Raw genomic sequence first — 6818 nt, 5'->3', positions numbered from 1 at the left:
AGATGAAGTCATGAAATTTTCCTATACATCGATGTACATGGAATCTAGCATGCTGAGTGAAATAAGTCAGTTGTAGAGAGAGAGATGCAAAATAGTCTCACTCATCTATGGGTTTTAAGAAAAATAAAAGTCATTTTTGTAACAATCTTCAGAGACAATGAGAGGAGGGCTGGAACACCAGCTCACGTCATGAAGCTCACCACAAAAAGTGGTGAATACACTATAGAAATAACTACACAGATAACTACCATAATCATGTGAATGAATGAGGGAACGGGAAAGCCTGTCTGGAGTACAGGTGGGGGTTGGGTGGGATGGAGAGAGATTTGGGACATTGGTGGTGGGAATGTTGAACTGGTGAAGGGGAGGGTTCTTTACATGACTGAAACCTAATCACAATCATTTATGTAATCAAGATGTTTAAATAAAGGAAAAAATGAAGAAGAAAAAATATATAAGGCCTCCCAATGCTTACCACAGGCTGTGTTCTTTACACTGACTGTATAGAAAGAGGAGGTACAGTAAATGCTTCCCATATACACCTCAAACCAGGTCCTTTGCCTGGTCTGTATTGTGAATGGGGGGGACGACAAAAAATTACATAAAACTGTTGCTTTGGTATATTCACCAAATAATCTTTATCCTAGCCTTTGTTTTAGCCAAACATAATCTCAGTATATAGTTATATACTGCCCCAATATATAACAAACAACTTTCCAGGAATAACAATTTTAAAAGGTTATTTTCAAAATGCAGGCATTATATTTGAATGAGCCAGTTCCAGAGACTTATTCTCTTCTTTAAGGAAATGTAAACCAAACATGAGAGATCACAGGTCCAACAACCCATGCAGCTGAAAGCTGCACCTAGGCCATCTAGGGAGGATATGGCGTGCCAATCCCCTGCCAAAGCCACTCCTTCTGCATCCTTCACCCACAATGGCCAATTTCTCAAGAACCCGGCATCATTACTGACCCTCTGTGATTCCCAATGGAAATACCAAACTTTGGGTATGCCAGTGTGTGTACTAATATTACCAGGGCTTTTTGGATCAAGTGTGATGAGCCTACCCTGTATCTCCTTTTCCAAGAGACCTGGCAGTTGATGATATACCCCTCAAAGTCATAGTATCAATAATAGTACTTTGAATCTCAGAAATTCATTTGTTTAATGTTATCGTCACTATAGGGCCCACCAATTTAACAGAATGAACAGTTAACTGAAAGAGCTTACTAAGCCTTCTGCCATTGCATTAATGGCTTCATTTGAGATACAATAATTTTTTACAAATATGTTTACTATTGTACTTTTTCTTTTCTTTTGAACATTCACACTTCCCTTTTATGTTTATATATACATATATATCTTATATTATATATAATACCCTTGCTTTTATTTAGCTGGAAGCAAATATATTATGACTATGTAAATGTGTGATGCATATTCTTTAAATCTTAAAAAAAAAATAGAATAAGGGGCAGAGCTGTGGCACAGCAGTAGGGCGTTTGCCTTGCACATGGCTGACCTAGGACAGACCAGCGTTAGAACCCTCAGCCTCCAATATGGTCCCCCAAGCCAGGAGCAATTTCTGATTGCATAGCCAGGAGTAACCTCTGAGCATCACTGGGTGTGGCCCCTTCCCCCAAAAAATAAATAAAAATAAAATAACGTGATGGTTTTGGAGAATTTGCCAATTGGTTTTATCTTGGTTAATGGAGGTGTATTGTGCTGGAAAATCTTCACCCTATTGATGCTCTAGCAAATTTGATTCATCATCTTGTGCCTCTATTAATCAGTTGGAATAGTTCTTCACTTATCTTCCACTTTCTAAAACAGCAGGTAATCTGAACCATGTTTTATTTATGGCAATGGCAAATGTGAAAAAAAAAAAACTGGAAAAGCATGAAGTCTTCTTAGCAAGCAATATTTTGGAGCCAGAGCGGTGGCGCAAAGCAGTAAGGCACCTGCCTTGCTGGCACAGCCTAGGACGGACTGCAGTTCTATACCCCGGCGTCTTATATGGTCCCCCAAGCCAGGACCGATTTCTGAGTGCATAGTCAGGATTAGCCCCTCAATGTCACGGGTGCCCCCCCAAAAAATGAAAAAAGAAAGCAATATTTCTTCCACCATTGCTTCAATGGACAAAATATAACATAACTCTTATTTATTTATTTATTTAAACACCTTGATTACATACATGATTGTGTTTGGGTTTCAGTCATGTAAAGAACACCACCCATCACCAGTGCAACATTCCCATCACCAATGTCCCAAATCTCCCTCCTCCCCACCCGACCCCCGCCTGTACTCTAAACAGGCTCTCCATTTCCCTCATACATTCTCATTATTAGGACAGTTCAAAATGTAGTTATTTCTCTAACTAAATTCATCACTCTTTGTGGTAAGCTTCCTGAGGTAAGCTGGAACTTCCAGCTCTTTTCTCTTTTGTGTCTGAAAATTATCATTGCAAGAATGTCTTTCATTTTTCTTAAAACCCATATATGAGTGTGACCATTCTGCGTTTTTCTCTCTCTCTCTGACTTATTTCACTCAGCATAATAGATTCCATGTACATCCATGTATAGGAGAATTTCATGACTTCATCTGTCCTGACAGCTGCATAATATTCCATTGTGTATATGTACCACAGTTTCTTTAGCCATTCGTCTGTTGAAGGGCATCTTGGTTGTTTCCAGGGTCTTGCTATGGTAAATAGTGCTGCAATGAATATAGGTGTAAGGAAGGTGTTTCTGTATTGTATTTTTGTGTTCCTAGGGTATATTCCTAGGAGTGGTATAGCTGGATCGTATGTGAGCTCGATTTCCAGTTTTTGGAGGAATCTCCATATTGCTTTCCATAAAGGTTGAACTAGACAGCATTCCCAACAGCAGTGGATAAGTGTTCCTTTCTCTCCACATCCCCGCTGTTTATTCTCATTCTTTGTGATGTGTGCCATTCTCTGTGGTGTGAGGTGGTATCTCATCGTTGTTTTGATTTGCATCTCCCTGATGATTAGTGATGATAACTCTTTAGTATAAGGATAAAAGCGAGAAGAGTGGAGGGAAGTGGAGAAGGAAGAGAAGGGGAGAAGAGAGGAGATGAGGGGAGAGGAGGGGAAAAGAGGGAGGGGAACAGGTGAGAAGAGGAGGGGAGGGGAAGAGACAGAAAAGGAGAAGAGCGGAACAGGGCAGGAGAGGAGGGTAGAGGTCAGGAGGAGAGGAGAGGAGGGAAGAGAAGAGGAGAGAAGGGGAGAGGAGAGGAGAGGAGGGGAGAGAAGAGGAGAGAAGGGGAGGGGAGAGGAGAGGAGAGGAGGGGAGAGGAGAGGAGAGGAGGGGAGAGGAGAGGAGAGGAGAGGAGGAAAGAGGAGAGGAGAGAAGGGGAGAGGAGAGGAGAGGAGAGGAGAGGAGAGGAGAGGAGAGGAGAGGAGAGGAGTGGAGTGGAGAGGAGAGGAGAGGAGAGGAGAGGAGAGGAGAGGAGAGAGGTGGGGAGGGGAGGGGAAGTGAAAGAAGGGGAGAGGAGGGGAGAGGAGGAGACGGAAGGGGAGAGAAGTGGGGAAGGAAGGTGAGAGGAGGAGACAGGAGAGGAGAGGAGAGGAGGGAGGAGGGAAGGTGAAAGGAGGGTTTTATTAAATTTTTAAATTACTAAATTTTTCCTATGCACCATATTTTTGGTAATTAAGTCACAGCAGTAACAAAACAAACAGACTTATGCCCATAGTGACTTTATAGTATTCCAAAAATGCCATAAAATGAACAATAAGTATGATAAATAGCAATATTGAATAATAAAGTATAACCTATTCAGAAGTAATATAATAAAAAATAAAGAAAATTACAAGATTGTTGTCTAAAACTCGACTATGAATATCTTTGTAAATCATTGTGCTTTAATTAACAGAGACAGACAAACACAGAGACAGCGAGAGAGAGAGACAGAGAGACAGAGAGAGAGAGACAGAGAGACAGAGAGAGAGACAGAGAGACAGAGAGAGAGACAGAGAGACAGAGAGAGGTATACTAAAAAGTTTTTGAGAAGGCAGAGAGCACACATATTTTAGTTTGGGACCACACCCAGCAGTACTCAGGGGTTATTTCTGGCTCTGCACTCAGAAATCGCTCCTGGTAGAATCAGGGGACCATACGGGATGCCAGGGTTTGAACCCAAATTAATCCCGGGTTGGTCATGGGCAAGGAAAACACCCTACTGCTATACTATCAGTACACTCTCAATTTTAACTTTATTTTATTTCTTTTTCTTATATTGTATAGTGTTAAGTATAAAAATATTCCTTGATTATGTTTTTATTTTATCCTAGTCATAACTTTCATATATATTTATTATTATGGAAAGAACATTACACTTTCTACAGTAATTTTATATGTCTTAGAATGCTTTAATATAGTTATTCCACTGATATCAACAAATTATTTATACACTTGCTTATTTTTATGACTAATGTTACTTATAGCTGTGACTAAGACATGTAACACATTGACAGATAGAAACATAGTGGACATTGTTTGATATTATTTTACTTCCATATATAAATGCAAATTGCACTAGTTTTTCTTATAATAATACACATGCACATTTTTAATTTGAAGAGTGTGTTACTAACACATAAAATTTTATCCTTTTAGGTAAATCAATACTATAACACAGTTTGCTTATGAGACATTTATAGCAATATTCTTGCTAACTTACACCCTGTGAACTTGAGAACTCCATAACCAAAGTCTCCTTGGTATAATCATTTAACTGTTGATTTGAGATTGCCATACTCATTAGACAAATATTGCCGCAATCTTGAAAGTTTATTGCTGTTAAGGGTTGGCCTCAATTTCAGAAAAATGAAATAAAATATTATTCAGAGACAAACATGTTATAAAAGAATTATATTTGAGATGAAACTAGGGTCAGAATGTGAACCAAGTGGTAAGACATGTTTCTTCAGATGTGAGGTCTGGGTTCCATCCCCAGCATACCAGTGACTCCAGAGCATCACTAGGGGTGAGGAAGGCATCTGAGTATTACTTAAAATGGTCCTAGTGGGTCTCAAGCTCCACAAAGTATGAAACCTACAGCAACTACATAAAAAAATAATGTAGGGAGGATCTAAGATCAAACATTCTAGGGCTACTAAAATTATGAGAACAGATTAAAGGAAGTATGTAAGGTTCAAGTGAAATTTATAAAGCTGATTCTAACAATTTCTACTTAGTGATTTAGTGTTCAGGAAAGAATTGGCTGACAGTGAAGGATAAGAAAGGCACAAATGGAGCTAAGGATAAAGATGAATGCAAGTTTAGAGTCTTACTGTTTACCTGTGTATATCCCATATAACAAGCTCCCTAGTCATATATTGTAAATAATAATTATAATATATATGTTAGCACATATATCTTATATTATATATTATTATATATTATTTGACATATAATATATAAAACATATATCATTATAATATAATGATTAGAATTTTTAAGATGATATTTTATATAAAGTATGCTTTATACAAATACTTTATATAAAGTATGCTATGCAATTAAGATAAGTTTTTGCCATTCTTAGTAAATTAGTGCAATCCTATTCTAACTAAATATTTTAGTACAGTTTTTCATATTTAATCAATTTATATATGTAATATTCCCAAAACTCAATATAATTTACTAAGTAACTTTTTTTGACTTCTATAATGTTAAGAAAGCATAATTCAAAGGACATCTATATTAACAAACTGATAATACATAGGTATATTTGAAATTGCCATTAATAAATATATCAGAAATCAGCTAAATTGACCTTGCTAATATTACCCTAATTAATCTTGTAGTTAACCATGCTAATTGTAAGATTGAAAAATACAGAAACATATATTAAACTTTTCCAAATCTTCTCATTCTGAATGAATATATTAAAGACTGACTACTCACTGGAAATGATAATAGAACAGTTATTCACTGTGATTCTATAAGAACACAGCTGAATGACTATTACTTAGAACACTTAGTGGGGCGTGCAAGATGTTTGGAAACATACTGTCAAGGCAAGACTCATAAAAATAAGGAAGTTGAGGCCAGAGCGAAGCCTTGCGTTCGACTGTCCCAGGATGGTCCTGGGTTCAATTCCTGGTATCCCATATGGTCCCCCACAGCCAGGAGCTATTTCTGAGTGCGTGGCCAATAGTCAGGAGTAACCCCTAAGCGTCACCAGGTATGGCCCAAACACCAAAGATAGAGATAGATAGATAGATAGATAGATAGATAGATAGATAGATAGATAGATAGATAGATAGATAGATAGATAGATAGATAGGTAGGTAGGTAGGTAGGTAGGTAGGTAGGTAGGTAGGTAGATAGGTAGGTAGGTAGGTAGGTAGGTAGGTAGGTAGGTAGGTAGGTAGGTAGGTAGATAGGTAGGTAGGTAGTTTAGATAGATAGATTAGATAGATTAGATAGATAGATAGATAGATATAGATAGATAGATAGATAGATAGATAGATAGATAGATAGATAGATAGAGAGAGAGAGAGAGAGAGAGGTAGAGAGGTAGGTAGATAGGTGATAGATAGATATAGATATAGCTAGATAGATAGATAGATAGATAGATGATAGATAGATAGATAGATAGATAGTAGATAGATGCATGGATGGATGGATAGATAAATAGAATGATAGATAGATGATAGATAGATAGATAGATAGATAGATAGATAGATAGATAGATGGATGGATGGATAGATAGATAGGTAGATAGATAGATAGATAGATAGATAGATAGATAGATAGATAGATAGATAGATAGATAGATGAATGGAT

General features: G+C 37.5%; 1 non-coding gene across 1 annotated transcript; it reads left to right on the top strand.

The window, feature by feature from the left end:
- Positions 1 to 458: 458 nt before the first annotated feature.
- On the top strand, positions 459 to 592 carry LOC126026316 (small nucleolar RNA SNORA51). Its single transcript, XR_007501609.1, has one exon. It is a non-coding gene; the product is annotated as a small nucleolar RNA SNORA51 (small nucleolar RNA).
- The last annotated feature ends 6226 nt before the right edge of the window (positions 593 to 6818 follow it).

The sequence above is a fragment of the Suncus etruscus genome, chromosome 13, assembly GCF_024139225.1.
Source record: "Suncus etruscus isolate mSunEtr1 chromosome 13, mSunEtr1.pri.cur, whole genome shotgun sequence".
Classification (NCBI taxonomy): Eukaryota; Metazoa; Chordata; class Mammalia; order Eulipotyphla; family Soricidae; genus Suncus; species Suncus etruscus.
The sequence above is the reverse complement of the archived record's forward strand: the minus strand, read 5'-3'. Positions and strand labels throughout refer to the sequence as shown.